At 43.6% G+C, this 19,812-nt stretch overlaps 1 protein-coding gene across 3 annotated transcripts in view; it reads left to right on the forward strand.

Annotated features, from left to right (window-relative positions):
* Positions 1 to 19,812, forward strand: part of RTTN (rotatin) — a 660,131-nt gene that overhangs the window by 289,747 nt on the left and 350,572 nt on the right. The window lies entirely within an intron of this gene.

Raw genomic sequence — 19,812 nt, forward strand, 5'->3', positions numbered from 1 at the left:
GACCCTGACACAGATACTGAGTCTAGTGTCGACGGTGACGAGACAAACGTAATGTCCAGTAGGGCCACACGTTACATGATCACGGCAATGAAAGAGGCATTGAACCTTTCTGACACTACAAGTACCACAAAGAAGGGTATTATGTGGGGTGTGAAAAAACTACCAATAGTTTTTCCTGAGTCAGAGGAAATAAATGAGGTGTGTGATAAAGCGTGGGTTTCCCCCGATAAAAAACAGCTAATTTCTAAAAAATTATTAGCATTATATCCCTTCCCGCCAGAGGTTAGGGCGCGTTGGGAAACACCCCCTAGGGTAGATAAGGCGCTCACACGTTTATCTAAACAAGTAGCGTTACCGTCTCCTGATACGGCCACCCTCAAAGAACCAGCTGATAGAAGGCTGGAAAATATCCTAAAAAGTATATACACACATACTGGTGTTATACTGCGACCAGCAATCGCCTCAGCCTGGATGTGCAGTGCTGGAGTCGCATGGTCGGATTCCCTGACTGAGAATATTGATACCCTGGATAGGGACAATATTTTGTTAACTATAGAACATTTAAAGGATGCACTACTATATATGCGTGATGCACAGAGGGATATTTGCACCCTGGCATCAAGAGTAAGTGCTATGTCCATCTCTGCCAGAAGAGCGTTATGGACGCGACAGTGGTCAGGGGATGCGGATTCCAAACGGCACATGGAAGTATTGCCGTATAAAGGGGAGGAGTTATTTGGGGCTGGTCTATCGGACCTGGTGGCAACGGCTGGAAAATCCACCTTTTTACCCCAGGTCACTTCACATCAGCAGAAAAAGACACCGTCTTTTCACACTCAGTCCTTTCGTTCCCATAAGTACAAGCGAGCAAAAGGCCACTCCTTTCTGCCCCGGGGCAGGGAAGAGGAAAAAGACTGCACCATGCAGCCGCTTCCCAGGAGCAGAAGCCCTCCCCTGCTTCTGCCAAGTCTTCAGCATGACGCTGGGGCTTTACAAGCAGACTCAGATATGGTGGGGGCCCGTCTCAAGAATTTCAACGCGCAGTGGGCTCACTCGCAAGTGGATCCCTGGATTCTACAGTTAGTATCGCAGGGGTACAAACTGGAATTCGAGGCGTTTCCCCCTCGTCGGTTCCTGAAGTCTGCTTTACCAAAGTCTCCCTCCGACAGGGAGGCAGTTTTGGAAGCCATTCACAAGCTGTATTCCCAGCAGGTGATAATCAAGGTACCCCTCCTGCAACAAGGAAAGGGGTATTATTCCACGCTGTTTGTGGTACCAAAGCCGGACGGCTCGGTGAGACCAATTTTAAATCTGAAATCCTTGAACACTTACATAAAAAGGTTCAAATTCAAGATGGAGTCACTCAGAGCAGTGATAGCGAACCTGGAAGAAGGGGACTATATGGTGTCTCTGGACATCAAAGATGCTTATCTCCACGTCCCAATATACCCTTCTCACCAAGGGTACCTCAGGTTTGTAGTACAAAACTGTAATTATCAGTTTCAGACGCTGCCGTTTGGATTGTCCACGGCACCTCGGGTCTTTACCAAGGTAATGGCCGAAATGATGATTCTTCTACGAAGAAAAGGCATTTTAATTATCCCTTACTTGGACGATCTCCTGATAAGGGCAAGATCCAGGGAACAGTTAGAAGTCGGAGTAGCACTATCTCAGGTAGTGTTACGTCAGCACGGGTGGATTCTAAATATTCCAAAATCGCAGCTGATTCCAACGACACGTCTACTGTTCCTTGGAATGATTCTGGACACAGTCCAGAAGACGGTGTTTCTCCCGGAGGAGAAGGCCAGGGAGTTATCCGAGCTAGTCAGGAACCTCCTAAAACCAGGCCAGGTCTCAGTGCATCAGTGCACGAGGGTCCTGGGAAAAATGGTGGCTTCTTACGAAGCGATTCCATTCGGAAGATTCCATGCAAGAACGTTTCAGTGGGATCTACTGGACAAATGGTCCGGATCGCATCTGCAGATGCATCAGCGGATAACCCTGTCGCCAAGGACAAGGGTGTCTCTCCTGTGGTGGCTGCAGAGTGCTCATCTACTAGAGGGCCGCAGATTTGGCATTCAGGATTGGATCCTGGTAACCACGGATGCCAGCCTGAGAGGCTGGGGAGCAGTCACACAGGGAAGGAATTTCCAGGGCTTGTGGTCAAGCATGGAAACATCTCTTCATATAAACATTCTGGAACTAAGGGCCATTTACAATGCCCTAAGTCAAGCAAAACCTCTGCTTCAGGGTCAGACGGTGTTGATCCAATCGGACAACATCACGTCAGTCGCCCACGTAAACAGACAGGGCGGCACGAGAAGCAGGAGGGCAATGGCAGAAGCTGCAAGGATTCTTCGCTGGGCGGAAAATCATGTGGTAGCACTGTCAGCAGTGTTCATTCCGGGAGTGGACAACTGGGAAGCAGACTTCCTCAGCAGACACGACCTTCACCCGGGAGAGTGGGGACTTCACCCAGAAGTCTTCCACCTGATTGTAAACCGTTGGGAAAAACCAAAGGTGGACATGATGGCGTCACGTCTAAACAAAAAACTGGACAGATATTGCGCCAGGTCAAGGGACCCTCAGGCAATAGCAGTGGACGCTCTGGTAACGCCGTGGGTGTACCAGTCAGTGTATGTGTTCCCTCCTCTGCCTCTCATACCAAAAGTACTGAGAATCATAAGAAGGAGAGGAGTAAGAACTATACTCGTGGTTCCGGATTGGCCAAGAAGGACTTGGTACCCGGAACTTCAAGAGATGCTCACGGACGAACCGTGGCCTCTACCTCTAAGAAAGGACCTGCTACTGCAGGGGCCTTGTCTGTTCCAAGACTTACCGCGGCTGCGTTTGACGGCATGGCGGTTGAACGCCGGATCCTGAGGGAAAAAGGCATTCCAGAAGAAGTCATCCCTACTCTGGTCAAAGCCAGGAAGGACGTAACCGCAAAACATTATCACCGCATTTGGCGTAAATATGTTGCGTGGTGTGAGGCCAAGAAGGCCCCTACAGAGGAATTTCAACTGGGTCGTTTCCTTCATTTCCTGCAAACAGGACTGTCTATGGGCCTAAAATTAGGGTCCATTAAGGTTCAAATTTCGGCCCTGTCGATTTTCTTCCAGAAAGAACTGGCTTCAGTACCTGAAGTTCAGACATTTGTAAAAGGGGTGCTGCACATACAGCCTCCTTTTGTGCCTCCAGTGGCACCTTGGGATCTCAATGTGGTGTTGAGTTTTCTAAAGTCACATTGGTTTGAACCACTTTCCACTGTGGACTTAAAATATCTCACATGGAAGGTGTCGATGCTGTTAGCCTTGGCTTCAGCCAGGCGTGTGTCAGAATTGGCGGCTTTATCATATAAAAGCCCTTACTTAATTTTTCATTCTGACAGGGCGGAATTGAGGACTCGTCCTCAATTTCTACCTAAGGTGGTTTCTGCATTTCACATGAACCAACCTATTGTGGTACCTGCGGCTACCAGGGACTTAGAGGACTCTAAGTTGCTTGACGTTGTCAGGGCCTTGAAAATATATGTTTCCAGGACGGCTGGAGTCAGAAAATCTGACTCGCTGTTTATCCTGTATGCACCCAACAAGCTGGGTGCTCCTGCTTCTAAGCAGACGATTGCTCGTTGGATTTGTAGTACAATTCAGCTTGCACATTCTGTGGCAGGATTGCCACAGCCAAAATCAGTAAAAGCCCATTCCACAAGGAAAGTGGGCTCATCTTGGGCGGCTGCCCGAGGGGTCTCGGCTTTACAACTTTGCCGAGCAGCTACTTGGTCAGGGGCAAACACGTTTGCTAAATTCTACAAATTTGATACCCTGGCTGAGGAGGACCTGGAGTTCTCTCATTCGGTGCTGCAGAGTCATCCGCACTCTCCCGCCCGTTTGGGAGCTTTGGTATAATCCCCATGGTCCTTACGGAGTCCCAGCATCCACTAGGACGTCAGAGAAAATAAGATTTTACTTACCGATAAATCTATTTCTCGTAGTCCGTAGTGGATGCTGGGCGCCCATCCCTAGTGCGGATTGTCTGCAATACTTGTATATAGTTATTGTTACAAAAATTCGGGTTATTATTGTTGTGAGCCATCTTTTCAGAGGCTCCTTTGCGTTTATCATACTGTTAACTGGGTTCAGATCACAAGTTGTACGGTGTGATTGGTGTGGCTGGTATGAGTCTTACCCGGGATTCAATATCCTTCCTTATTATGTACGCTCGTCCGGGCACAGTATCCTAACTGAGGCTTGGAGGAGGGTCATAGGGGGAGGAGCCAGTGCACACCACCTGATCCTTAAGCTTTTATTTTGTGCCCTGTCTCCTGCGGAGCCGCTATTCCCCATGGTCCTTACGGAGTCCCAGCATCCACTACGGACTACGAGAAATAGATTTATCGGTAAGTAAAATCTTATTTTCCATGCAAGTAGCCCGGCACTCCGCAGTCCCGTGAGGGATAAATGCCCCGGTGCCCTCCTATGGGTGGACTGACCCCAATACAGACTGGAGGGTGTAGGCAGCACTCAGAGTCTTGCACACTCAGTTTAAGAAAAAAAGCCATGTGCATTTATTGACGTTTCGCACCCCCTACCTCAGAACACTGCAGTTTCGGGGGTCCGTCCCCCAAAACGTCAATAAATGCACATGGCCTTTTTCTTAAACTGAGTGTGCAATACTCTGAGTGCCGCCTACACCCTCCAGTCTCTCTCATATATATATATATATATATATATATATATATATATATATATATATATATATATATATATATATATATATATATATACACACACACACACACACACACACACACACACACACACACACACACACACACACACCAGTACTTTGTCGGACCGGCACTCCCACTTGTAGATACAAACTGCTCCGGTGCCCTCAGCAAATGGTAAGTACAATAGGTAGAAAAAGACTGAGGAACTTGAAGTCTAGCCATGTAGAGTGTATTGAAAAAAGTCACATGAACTCCAACATTTCAGGGCTGTCTTGCCTTGACAAAGGGGCGAGACAACCCCGAAACGTTAGAGTTTATGTGACTTTTTTCAATACACTCTGCATGGTTAAGACTTCGAGTGCCACAGTCTTTATATATACTGTACATATACAGACATAATGGGCGGCACTCCCCGGGTTTCAATAAATTCACAGCTACAAGCCTTTAGATGTCTAAAGGCTTGTACAGATCTGAATTTATTCTAATCCGGGGTCTGCCGCCTGTTACTGTCTGCATCTATTGAAGTTCTGTTTGGAGCGTGGGATGGCACCCAGGTATTCACAATAGTGGTCTGACGCCCTTGCCAAAGGTCACAATAAAAACACACAGTTAAGTCCAATAAATTTATTAAAAAGTTCTTCTTGAAGTGTTGATAGTACAGTAATTTTTCTTTCCCTTTGGGGTCACAGTGAACATCACAGACCGATACCTGACGCATTTAGTCTTCTTAGAGACTTCATCAGTGGTGTATGTCTACAATATCAAAATACATTGTATAAATACATAATATTAATAACATTTCATATAAAGACCTTACATTAAGAATGGACACTCCAAATTCGAGTTAACATTTTCCAAATAAGAGAAAAGAGAAGTATAACAGAGCTGGTGATGAAAAGACAGATATATTTATCATAAAGTCCTTAATAGAACCGTATGGTATAATCAACAAATTTAGATCTTTAGTAACTGCATACCTTGATAAACCCTATATGGGAATATGACAGACGTGGATATAATGCTGGCACAGATATTTACCACATAACTTCATTCAAAATTGACACCTATTGGATAGGTACTCAATTAGCACTACAAACGCTCAATGTGTATACCAAAGGTCATATATATCCATACAAGTAAATTACAATTTAATATGCACATATTTCTAATAATAATCTATTCTAATCAAGATAGATCAGATGTAAATTTAATATAAATTAAATTATTTTAAGATTAAATTTAACCCTGATGGTAGTCATAGGATTTCACCCAAGGTTAAAATATTTTATTTACTTTTCAACTAAACTACACAAAAATGGTGCAGACATGGTGTGGAGGCTATTTGACTAATTACTTGAAGGTGATAACAAGTAACATACCTCAATTTGTGAATAAACAAAAGAATTCCAGTATATCCAGACAATGAATACAATGTATAAATAAAAACCTATAAGAACATATTAAAAATAAGTTAATAACCATCAGAGAAATCTCCAATAATTTCCAATCTACAATAATTAGCATTCATTTTTTAAAGATAATATTCCATTATTTCCAAATTCTTGTAAGATTATATCCAAACAGTGCATATAATCCCCATTACATTTATCTTTATCAACTTGATCAACTGTGGACTATTGAAGAGTAGTATAGCATTTTTCCTTATCATGAAATATAAACTCCAAGTGCTTACATCTGCAGTTTGGTTCTATTGAATGCCAATCTGGAAGTGAGAGACCTCTTGCCTAGACTGGGTTTATATAGGGAACCAATGATTACATCACTTCCTCCTTAATCCTTAATCCTGAGTGGCCCTCTATATATACTATTATAACTTAAAATATAACTAGTAAAAAGTGACCAGTGTATTATAACTCTTATTAAAAAACATCTTTAAACTGCTTATTTATCTTATTTATATATATATATATATATATATATATATTAATTATAAAAAACACATCAGGGGCACACACGGTGAGTAAAAATGTAACACGTCTTTACTTAAAAAGCACAAGCTCACATACTGTGCCTCCGGAAAGTTCCAGGTCCCGAATCAGCCCGGCCAGCCTCAACAAATGTAAAACTTGACAGTGGACAATGGTCTTATTATACCAGGACATTTTGCGCAATTAAATTTATTGTTTTTTATATACGTGTGTATGTATATATATATATATATATATATATATATATATATATATATATATATACAAAATATATTCCAGCATGTCCTCCAAATACTACGGAAAATGCTATTAAAAACTAAAGCAGTAGTTCCCAAACTGTGTGCCGCAATGCTTTTACAGGGGTGCCTTGGGTGATCAAAGTGATAGGCAAAATCAGTGCTAATAAAACGTGTGGACAGTCAGAAGAACAACTGTATACCACCACATAATTGACCCTAAGGCTGACAGGTACTAGCACAGTTCACTTATTTTCATATTTTAGTTCCAAATATATCAATAAAAAACGTATATCCTAGGGGTGCCTGGAAAAAATACCCCTCTGAAAGACAGTTTTATTTGTTTTGGTTCCTTTCCAGCCAAATCACACTCTTTGGTTCTTTTCTCTCTAGCTTTCTGAGAACCTTGTTTCACTTTTTCGTTTTTGATTTGGTGCCCTCCATATTTCTTTTTTTTTTAATAAATCTGTTTTATTGAGATTTTGCAGTTTAACAAAGTAATAAGGCATCAGGTATAAAAGGTACAACAGGCATGTAAGGCAGGTGACATGTGGACGAAATGAGTAGCAGGAACAGTAGTGCCAAGCAATAAGATTGCATACAGTGTAGAGGCAGTTAAGACAGGCCCCAAGTCAAAATAACAGAGACAAACGAATGGTCATATTTTAAGACTCCGAGGGTGAGGCCTTCCAAAGATGCCTTGAAAAAACAGATAATGCATTTCAGTATAATAATAAACCTGTTATATCAATTAAACTATACTAAACTAAACCTGGGGGAGGGACACACATGAGGGGTAGAGAGGGGAGGGGAGGGTGGGGGTGTTGCTAGTTCAAGTGTTCAACTATGGTGATGGAGGCTGTAGCGAGAGCTGACGGAGCAGGTACCATTCAGTCGATTCGAAGACAGTGAATATGTGAGCTTGCGTGGAAAGAGGGAGTGAGTCAATATATTTTCCCCATCTAGTATAGAATTTAACAACATCATCAGTTTCTATATTTACCAATGCAGATCTACGATCAAAGTATAATATTTGTAACATTTTCCTGTGTACTTCCGATAGTGAAGGTTTCGATTTGGAGACCCAGTGGGTGAGAATGACCTTTTTGGACACTGTGACCAATATGGTCAGCAACGGTATGTGTCTTTTTCCTTGAGTACCCAAGTCCCACTGAGAGAAATTCACACATAAACAAGCTAAAGGGTCGGGTGTGACTCGGGTGTGGAGTAGAGTGTTGATACAGGAGAGTACCTTTCCCCAAAATTTCATAATGTGCCCACATTCCCAGAAATTGTGGTAGAAAGTTGCTGAGTGGTAACCGCATTTAGGGCATTCCCCTGATATCAGGGGGTTGTATCGGGCATGGTGGATTTGAGGGACATAGGCCCTTTGTAGGGTCCGGAGATGGACTTCCTGTAAATAAGCAGAGGACAGTGCTTTCATAGTGGAGCAATAATATGTGCTTAGAGCTATGGAGTCAGTCTGGGAGGGAATATCTTTCTGCCATTGCGAGAGTAACATGGACCATCTAGGTGACGAGGTTATGTCAGTGAGAAGATTGTACAGCATCCTGGTGCGAAACATTCACACAAGGATATCACTGATTGTAATGGATCTGGGGGGCTAGATGGGGGTGAGGTGTGACCCATAGAATGGAGAATGGAGGTAAGGTAGTGTCGAGCTTGTAAATACATGTAGAAATGTGATTGTGGGATGTCGTACTTATCCTGGAGGTGAGAGAATAAGACAAAATGTCCTCCCGGGTCATAGACCTTGGAGGAACATGACAGCCCCTTAGCCCTCCAGAGTTTAAAGGTAGAGTTTGTAAGAGATGGAGGGAACGCAGGATTACCCCAGAGAGTAACTTGCATTGTGAACCTGTGATTCCTGTGAAGCAGTTTGTTTATCTTAAGCCATGCATAGTAGATATCATGGAATAGTGGGGAGCTAAGAATGTGAGGAGGTATAGATTTCGGGGTAGAATGAAGGAGTGCGCTGGGAGAAAAGGGAGAGCACATGGCCTCATCTAGAGCGGGGTTCGTGAAAGTGCAGCCTTCCGTCAGCCAGTCAGCAGCCCAACGAAAAAGGGCAGACAAGGAGTATGAGAGGAAGTCAGGCAAGCCGACTCCCCCCGCAGTTCGGGGAGCAGTCAGTTTTTTGAAGGCAATGAGGGGTCTCTTGCCTTTCCCGAGAAATTTGGTAAGGATCTTGCGAATGTAGGCCAGGTCCCTCGTGTGAAGGCAGATGGGTAACATTTGCATGAGATAATATACACGTGGGAAAAACACACTTTGAAGAACAGCCACTCGGCCCAAAAGTGAGAGGGTCAAAAAGTTTCCAAGAGTCAAGGGTGGTGGTAAGTTTATGTAGCATGGGTGTGAAGTTGGTCTCGTACAAGGTGGATAAGTCTGAGGGGATTTGTATACCTAAGTAAGTGATTTTATCCAGAACAGTCTTAAACGTCAGCGTCAAGGTAGAGGCGGGTTGGGTGGTGGGTGCTTGGGGGGTTCCCAGGGGTAGCAACTCAGATTTGGAAACATTGATACGATAGCCCGAGGTTTTCCCAAAGGACGATATTAAGCGGAGAATCTCTGGGATGGAGACGTCAGGGTTGGAAATGAAAAGAAGCATATCGTCTGCGAATAACGCCACCTTGAGCTCCACATCTCCAATCCGGACTCCCTGGATACTCGCAAGGCTATCGCCAGCGGTTCCAGAGCTATATCGAACAATAATGGAGACAATGGGCATCCCTGCCGTGTACCCCTGCCAATTGGGGAGGGAGCAGACAGGACACCGTTGCAGGATACCTGGGTTTGGGGATGAGTGTATAGGAGTTTAAGCTATTCTATAAACTCCGACGAGAATCCAAAGCGTGCTAGGGAGTGGTGTAGGTGGGGCCATTCGACCAAATCAAATGCCTTCTCCGCGTCGAGGGAAAGGATATAAGCGGGGTCAGAGGAGGCGGAAGATGCCTGTACCGCTGACAACACGCGCCTGACATTGACTTCCGAATGTCTGCTCCATATAAAGCACATTTGATCTGGGTGAATGATATGGGGAAGGAGCAATTTTAAACGATCAGCCAGAATTTTGGTCAGCAGCTTATAATCGAGGTTTAGTAGGGAGATGGGACGGTAAGATCCCGGGAGGGTGAGGTCCCTGCCCGGTTTCGGTAAAACCTTAAGGATGGCCGAGTTAAAATGTAGAGGGAGAGTCCGTGATGTAAGCATAGAATTAAGCGCATGCATCAATGGGGTCTCAATTTTTGGCAAGAGCAGCTTGTAAAAATCGGCAGAGAAACCATCGGGACCCGGGGCTTTGTCTCGATTGAAATGATCTCCTCCAGGGTAATCAGGGATGTCAAAGATTGACTAAGCTTCAAAGACAGTTTAGGTGTCGGCAAGGAGTCCCAAGTATCAGGAGAAGCGGGATCTCCAAGGGAGTCCGGGGGGGGGGGACCGTAGGGGAATAGAGATCTGTGTAAAAGGAGCGCATGACTGCAGAGATTTCTGCATTAGTGGCAGTCAGTCTGCCCGAGTCTGTCATCAGTGGTCGTGTGGTCAGGGGAGGGTGAGAGCCACGCAAGAGGTTAGAAAGCAACTTACCCGTTTTGTTTCCAAATTTGTGAAACCGATAGCTGACATTAAACATGTATTTATCTCCAAGTGTCAACAGAAATTCGTCAAAGTGTGTTTTTGCCAAGAGATACTTATGTTTAGTGACATCATTTGGTGTGGATTTGAACTGCTGAAAGGCTGAGGTCAGAGCTGTCTGGAACTCCAAGTAGTGTTCAGTGTTTTTTCTACGTGAATTGGCCACATAAGATATTATCTCCCCCCGCAGTATGGATTTGGCAGATAACCAGAAGAGCATGGGGTCAGAGTCTGCATGTAATGCATTATCCAAGGCATATGTTTCCCAGACAGCTTTAAGTCTATTTCGGAATTTCAACGACTTGGATAAGTAGGAGGGGAATTTCCACAGCCTGGGGGAATCCTGGCGTTCCGAGATTTGGATAGAGATTGTCACAAGGGCATGATCTGAGAGGGATATTGGAGCAATGAGAGCATCTACTATGCTAGGAAAGAGGGTGTGGGATGTGAATATGTAATCAATTCGGGACAGGGTGTGATGTGCTGAGAATAGGCAGGTATACTCCCTATCAGTGTGATGGAGGGCCCTCCAAACATCCACCAATGAGAGTCTATCTGCGAGTAAAGACATGCCCAGTTTAGGGAGGGTCAGGCCATTAGAAGGGGTGGATGATCTATCTAACAGGAGGGACGTTACCAGATTAAAGTCTCCGCATAGTATGATAGAGGAGGAAAGGTGTGGGGTCAGTAAGGCAATAAGTGATTGAAGAAATCTCTTGGTATAGGTTGATGGTACGTATACATTACAAAGTGTCAGGGGCTGTCCGTAAATCTTAAGGGTCAGCAGCACTGTCCTACCTGATGTATCAGAACAAATCGTTAGATCTTCATAGGGAATATGCTTTTACATTAGAATGATTACACCCCTGGCCTTAGAATTATAGGAACTAGAACCTAGAACAGCCCAGCCTAACACGTTTAATTTTGCTATTTCAGCGGGAACTAGATGGGACTCTTGTAGGAATGCTATGTCAACGTTTTGTTTGTTGAGATTAATGAGGATCTTCCTACGTTTCGCTGGTGAGTTGAACCCGCCCACATTCCACGAGCCAAGTGTCAAAGTGGGCATGGCACGGGGTAGGGTTCCAAAGTGATATCATAGCTTTCAACACCTAAATAATGCAGTAATGCATAGGCTAATGCTGCGGGAGGGGGGAGGGTTGTGAAGAATGAGGGGAAGGAAAGGAGGGGGGAAGACAAACAAAAAACATAACATGACAGTCCTATATAACGAGTCCAAAGAGTTAGTGGAGTGATCAGTGAGGATTCTACACGCCATGAGGACTCAGGACTTCCCATATAGCAAATTAGCACAGTAAGAAATTTAAACCATAGTAACATAACAGCCAGTAGTGGAGTGTGAGGGAGGAGCTCCTCCAGCCCAACCACATCCACTAGATATAAGGAAAAAGTGGCTTTGTCCTGCACATATATAAAGCATGCAAGGTATGTAGCGAGTGATGTTGGCCCTATGATATACAGAGGCAGAGAAAGATAAATAATTAAACCTATACTCCGTAATAATAAGAGAACCAGCATTTCTATTAACCTGGGCAGTCTCAGCATTAAAATATACTGGGGCCATTGGAAATAGAAACTAGAGAGCTATACGAGATAACAAAACATGTGAATATCGATGAGATACAATAACATAAAATATGAAGTTGCAGCATGACCCTGCGGAGGATAAGCATCATATCATAACATAACATTACATAACAAAGGCTTGTGAGACATCATAACATTGGGAAGCAGTGTTGCACAGTTATGATAGGAAAAACCTTCAGGTGGATGAGGTAGGTGGTGGGTTGCTGATGTCAGTATCCGGGGGTCGAGGGAGCTCGCTCAGAAATGTATGGGCGTCTGCTGGGGAGAGGAAGTCTTTATAGGAGGAGCCATCATAGATACGTAAACGGGCTGGATAGAGCAAGCCAAACTTGCGGCCCTCTGCAACAAGTTGGTAGCAAATTGGTGAGAATGCTTTCCGGGCCCTCGTCAATTCCACGGAGTAGTCCTGGAAAATAAAAAGCCTATGGCCCTCCCATTGTAGGTCCTTGATATGTCGTGATGCAGACCAGAAAGCAGTCTTATGTAGAAAGTTCAAACAGCGAAACAACGTGACCCTCGGGCGAGGCTTATTCGGGGTGGGGGCAGGGCCCACACGGTGCACCCTCTCAATCACCAGATCTCGACAGTCGTGTTCAATTCCTAGAAGGGTGGGAACTGTAGTACGGACAAAATGGGCAAGTGCTGGTCCTTTGACTGATTCAGGGAGGCCCACAAGCCTGATATTATTTCTCCTCGATCTGTTTTTGATATCATCGAGTTTGTTCCATACATGATAATTGTCTGAAGTCAGTGACTTCACAGCCTGTTGTAATTCCTCCACATTATGCATGGCAGCTCCCAATTGGTTTTCAGTGCGGGACACACGATTTTGCAGCTGTTGCAGCTGCAGTGTAATGTCAGACACTTGTCAGAATATAGGTAGTTCAGAGCTCACCTTTGTTTGTTTTGGCTAAACCTAATTGTATAAAAAGCACAATTAGGTTTAGCCAAAACAAACAAAGGTGAGCGCTGAACTACCTATATTCTGACATATGCCCTTCTCTTAAGTGGTGTCCTGTAGTACACTCACTCACAGTTCATAGCAGCCACCAGTTTGCCAGGGCGTGTGGTCGATTAGCGCAGTTCTTATACAACCATTTTGTTAATGTCAGACACTGCCTGAGAGAGGAGGGGGGTCATGGTGGACCGGATGGCGTCCACCACGTCGGCATATGAAACCGGAGTGTCGGCAGCGCGTTCCGACGGAGGCACCGTCACTGCTGCCACCTTCTTTGGTGCTGGGGAGACTGGGTCAGGGCCAACCTCTGGGGCCATAGTCCCTGCCGTGCGGCATTTTTCTTGGCGCTGCGGCTGCGCGCCGGCCGCGGTCACGTGTGTCACAAAGTGATCCATCAGGGTCGCGGGTGCGGGGGGATGCTGTGCAGGGCAAATGGAGGCTGTCAGAGGCCTTTAGAAGGTCGATGCAGACGGATTGTGGCGGAGCTCCGGGATCTGCTGCCTCACGCCATCAACCCGGAACCGGAAGTCCGCCCTCCATATTTCTTAAGCTGGAATCAACTCTCATTTTGTAAACACCAAAAAGAACTATGAATTGCAGACCAGCATAAAAATATGAATTCCGATAACAGAGTTTGACAATAATGTTATACAAACAAGAGAATACAACCCTATAATGAAAATGTTTTTTTTTTTTGTTTTTTTTACACTTGATTTCTTTAACAAAAATACAACACACAATTTTATTGGACCATCAGGCATTGCAGTTGGTGGTCCGGAACCAAATTTTTATGGTCAATGTGATAGGCGAAACCAGTGCTGGTGGCTGCTGCTCATAAAATATATATACAAACACAAGCACAGCTATGTCATCCACAACATAACTGAGATTAAGGATGACAGGAAAGCACAATTTACATAATTTATTACATGTTGCTGAATTTTTCTATAAGAAACTTTTGGCCTATTGGTGCCAAAACAAAAAAATATGCTGACATTTTAGCACCGTGATTAAAAAAAAGTTTGGGACCACTTGTATAAGGCAATTGCTCAAGACTATTTAAACCTATGAGAGCACCATGAAAAAATCCACAGTTCTGTCACTAATAACAAAAAATAAATATCTGCCTTCCACACAAAGGAAGTAGCTGGTATCAATAAAACATAAATATTTATTTTTTTATATATTTGTTTTTTGTTTTTTTACAATTTTGACAGGAACAATTACATTACAGGAATATACACTGTTACAATAAAATGAACAAGATTGTGTTAATAACAGTATACTGTTCATATTAACAATGACAACGACTTAGAAATAAAAGATATCACAACATTGTAAACATCTACCATAATAAATTTGTATTGTAAATAATCTTATCAGCTAAACAGGAATGTACATGCATGTATAGTTGAATTATATAGGCATTATATGAATTATATAGGCATTATATACATTAACAGCACAGCCACCATAGCTTCCACAACTTATTTGCAATTGTATATACATACACAGTTTATAGGCAAGAACAAAGAACATAGGGGCAGAAGTGTAGACCTATGGCTATGCAGACTGGACCCAACAGTTGTCACGCAAGTGCCATGTTTTTGTATGTTAGGGCTCGCAGCTGACTTCATATACACTCCCCAAAAACGGCAATGAAGCGTCTGCATTTTTACAACCACTCCTCGCTAACACCATGTTAAAAGCCCTCAAACGGTCACTTCCTGTCAATCACTTTGCAAAGGAATCCTCATTGTGTGCTGATTCGCAGTGACACTTTAATGCATGTGCAGTGTGAACGCAGCACATGTGCAGTCTGCTGATACTCGCTCAGTTCTGTGGAACTTCAGCTTTGCCTACGTCTCTAAATCAGGCCCTATGTTGGTATATTACTGATTTTAGTGCAGAGGCAGGTGACCTTTAGCTAGCAGTGTGCTGGATAAGATGTATTTAAGATCAGTGGGGAAGATGTATTATTTTGACACTTACCATTCGCTATAGCTCTTTCTGCTTTGCCTCTTATCAAGGCAAAGCAATATCTCCAAGACGTATTAACAACTCTGCTGCCAGTATGGGAGAGAGATAACTCCCTCTTTTGGCGTTCCGTGCAAGTCCCGTAGCACGTCAGTATTAGGCTGATGCACTTCGTCTTGCCTTCTGGCTCGCCCTAATGCACATATGTGAGATCTTTCAAACATTACGCAGATGTACCAACATGGACACCGCCACTGTGCAGTACACGTACCAGCAGGGAAGCCTGCTGATATATGAAAAACAAGCCACATCGTCTTCTTATTGTTTCCTAGCAACAGCTGCATGATTTTCTTCTCCATACAATAGTATGGTGATGATGAATTCATTAGATGTTTGCAGATATTATAGAAAAATGTGATTGTACGTTATCTGCTGTCATACATGTTCATGGTAAGTGTAAAATAGCGCTGGTTGAAGTGCATTTGACACTTAGGAGCAGATTTATTAAGGTGGAGCAGTTATAAAGCAGTGATAAGTGGAAGGGGATAACGCACCAGCCAATCAGCTCCTGTCAATTTACATATTGGAACTGATTGGCTGGTGTGTTATCACCTTGCACTTATCACTGCTTTATCACTTCTCCAGGCTTAACACATCTGCCCCTTAGCACCTTGGACATATCCCCCAAAGGTCTATGTGGAGAGAGAGAGAGAGAGAGAGAGAGTGAGAGAGAAACATTACATACATGAACTCCCTGCCACCATTTTTTTTAACAGCAAAATAAAAGTATAATACAATACTATACATACACCCTACACTTACCATGATAGCTTTTTTACTTTTTCTCTGCTTCTCCCCCCCCTTCCTTCCTTCTGCTCTATCCCTGCTTATTTTCTCTGCACTTCCTTTCAGATTCAAGGTGCGGCCAGGGATGGACTTTCCAATGCCCTACCTATATGTAAGTCGCCTACTGACAGAGGCTCTTATGTAGAGTCCTCCTACCAGGGGTGGCCAATAATAAGCTGCCCTCCAGCTGCTGTTTAACTACACATCCAAACATACATAACACATTTTCAGCATGCCCTGATAGAAAAAACAGTGGCAGGACATGCTGAGATGTGTAGTCCAAAAGCTGGAGGGCCACTTATTTATTTTAAAATAAATAATTATGGGAGCCTCCTATTAAGCTGCAGCGGCTGCAAGCAGTCTCCATCTAGGCAGCATCCCTGTCCCATTGTGATACTGCCGCCTATGCACGGCAGCACACGGCTGTATCACAGAATGCTTTTCTGTTAATTGTGGACCTACAGGGCTTCCGTAGCTCTGTAGGACACGCAGTTCTGGCCCATGTGATGGTGGCAGCCGCAGACAAAGTCAGAACGCAGCTGCAGTAGCAATGCACACTGGAATACTAGGGTCCTTTTGCATTGTGAGTAGGCAGCCTGCGACATTCGTCGATAGTGTACAGTTCTAAAGACACATACAGCCTGTAGGTGGAAATTGACTATGCTCCCGATTTTTATTTGAGATGGCATTTTCATCAAAAAATGTATCTCTGTATTTTACTAAACACAAATCACAGCAGTGTTGGGGTATTTCGTATTGAGTTTCCCAGCCGACCACACACAAACGAATCAATACACCATCGGTCAAACATGGTTATTTTTTTACATACACCTCATACAACACATGAATTTACTAAGAATTTGTATTCTTAATCACTACCGACAATAGCCATGCACTGCCAGAAAAGGCTGAAATTCGTACAGAAATAGAACATTCAAATAGACTTGCTTATGGCTGGCGTGTTTGGAGAATCATGCATGGATCTTTGAGATCCGTGCATGCTTCTCTGTGTAATTTACTAGGTTAAAACATACACTTATACTAGATTGTTATGGTCCGGGTTAATGCGGTTTGATATGTGTAACCCCCGTGGATGCCTACATGGATGGAAGAGGACCGATCTACACTGTATTAGGTGAGTGTGTATGTGTGTATATGTGTGTATATATATATATATATATATATATATATATATATATTATTTTGTTTTTAACAAGTGCCCTGTGGATTCTACTAGACAAGGGGTCTGAAGGGCTCCGTGGGACAGTAGGTGAGTATATCGAAGTGTGTGCATGTATGTTTTATTAAAGTTGTACTATCACAGTGTCCATGTACTGTGTTTAATGTAACACTTATTTTGCTGTAGAACTACAGGTATCAGTGGGCCCTTTAATGCCCTACATGTTGGTACTTGTGGATTCCAAGTACCAGCATGCAGGGGGAGGCTTGCTGGGACCTATGGCTCCACAGCAAAAGACAATATTTAATCTTTTACGCTTTATGGCTAGCAGCCCTGCACCCACCTTCCATGGGTGCTGGGGACAACCTCGGGCATCAGCTGGGACCCTTGTGTGCCTGGAGGGATTGGGGACCCACTCCCCCAGGGAGCCCCAGCCAGGCTGACTAGTTGGGAGTTAATGTCACGGCTGCAGGGACATGTTTAAATGTCCCCCTCCCCCCGGATGTGGCATTATCTTTTTGACTTGTGGAGCATGGTGCTGGTTTTAAAAATGTGGGGGACCCCTACATCCTTTTTCCTCCGTAGTTTTGGAACCAGGACTGGTCCAAGAGCCCAGTGCTGGTTTTTAAAATACTGGGAACTCCTACGCTTTCCCCCCCAGTATTTTTAACCATGACCAGCTCAAAGAGCCCAGGGCTGGTTATATTCAGGGAGGGGGGACCCCAAGCAATATTTAAAAAAAAAATTAAACTATTTAAATACTTTATACAATGAAGCCCTGCACAGATCTCACTAATCCGACTGGGCTTCATTGTATAATGTTTGACATTGTTTTACTAAACTCTTCCATAAACCACTTCCCTGCAATATGAATGACATTGACATCGGAAAGCTTGAATCTCACAAACACGGTAGCTTACTAAATTATCATTTTGTTTTTTTCGAATAGTTTCAATCTTCGACTCCTGATGTCAGTCGTATTCAAACTCGACTGAAGTAGGCACAAACACAAATTTTTGTAAATTAGAGCTGCTACTGTATAATTAGTCTCAGATATTATTCTTATATTGTAATGTCTTAGGAGCAGGCCCCTGGCATGTAGTTTATAAAAGAGTAGAAAGGAGATAGTTAAAGCATGCTGTCATGGTTACTCAGCATTTAGTTGGGGAGAGATTGACCATACCCTCCCTTATTTGATGTAGATAATTAGTAATATAGAAATACTAAAATCACTTGTCTTTTGCATTATTATTGTATTTTATTATATTATCTTGTGAATTACTTTGCTGTATTAATCATTAACACTGACCAGCTTTATCTTTATCTAATGTTACTAACTGATGTGCCCGGTTTCACCTGACTAGACCTTCAATATTGATGAGTTCCTTCATCCCATCTTAATTTATATGCTTAGTCAGGGGAGCATCAAGTGAGGATGTGGCCCGTGTGCAATCTCCGTCCGGGCCCCCTCCTCTCTAGCAGACAGATTCTGCACATTAGGGTCACTTGGAGACCCTAGTGCTGTCCCAGAGTCTAGTGCGTATGTGCAGGTCTCCCTCATGACTGTAGCAACGATGAATAAGGACACATCTATATGAAAACAAATGTCCTGACTGACTGACTCATCAGTGCCCAGCCCAAACCCCTGGACCTACAAACATTAAATTTGGGGGATATATTTTCATGACGTAAGAACCCAGCAGGGATTTTCCCGGGGATTTTCTTACTGTGCATGCCTAACATGCTGAAAAAATAGCCACCGTGCCATTTTTCCCAGTGGTTTCTCCAGCGTTGCTGCTGCCAACATGGGAGTTCAGTGAGAAATTATTGAAAAACTAGGTGTAGGGTGGGGCCCCCTGGACCCCAGGGGCACGAGTGCCCTGCACAAACTACACCCATTATAGATATGCCAGTGAGCTTAGTTCATTTTATGCTTCTGGAGTGCAGGAGCGTAGTAGTATCAAAATTAAATAAATTAAGACATTTAAACATTTTTTAATATGAGTGAATTGAAGGTGGGGTTTAAGACGTATGTAAACCTTTTTTGCTCTACTTAAGGATCTCTTCAGGTGCTAGGATGACCAGGCTACTGAGTGAGCTCACTCTGGAGCAGGCCACATAGAACTCAAGTCAATCCCTGCCACCTTCAGCGCCTGGGACTTGTTGATGGTCATTGTAAGGTAGACCTTTAGGGGGAACTGCAACCTCTGGAACTCAAAGGGGTACTTTGATGGAACTCTTAAAATGCTTTGTAAAGATTTAAAAAATGCACCTATATGCCAAAAAATAATGTTCTATCTCCACAAACACATGAGATACAAAGGGTTCTATAATTCAGATTTGCCTCTTTTGGGGGTGATTATGACAAAATCCTGAATTAAGTTTTTAGGTATTTGTGTGGGAAACCATTGTAAGACAAAACCGACAAAAGTCGACATCTCATTGGGGACTAAGAGATATTGAGAAACACATTTTACCCCTTTTCAGCACCTTAGGGGTCAAATTTTTAATTTACTGCTTAGTCAGTTCTTATGTTATGAAAGAAATATAGTCCCTAAGTGTAATGTTTCTAGGTCCAGGGGTTTGGTCTGGGCGTTGGTGAGTCAGTCAGACAGTCAAGATATTTGTTTTTATACAGATGTGTCCTCAGTCATCTTCGCTATAGTTAT

Source organism: Pseudophryne corroboree, chromosome 5 (assembly GCF_028390025.1).
Source record: "Pseudophryne corroboree isolate aPseCor3 chromosome 5, aPseCor3.hap2, whole genome shotgun sequence".
Taxonomy (NCBI): domain Eukaryota; kingdom Metazoa; phylum Chordata; class Amphibia; order Anura; family Myobatrachidae; genus Pseudophryne; species Pseudophryne corroboree.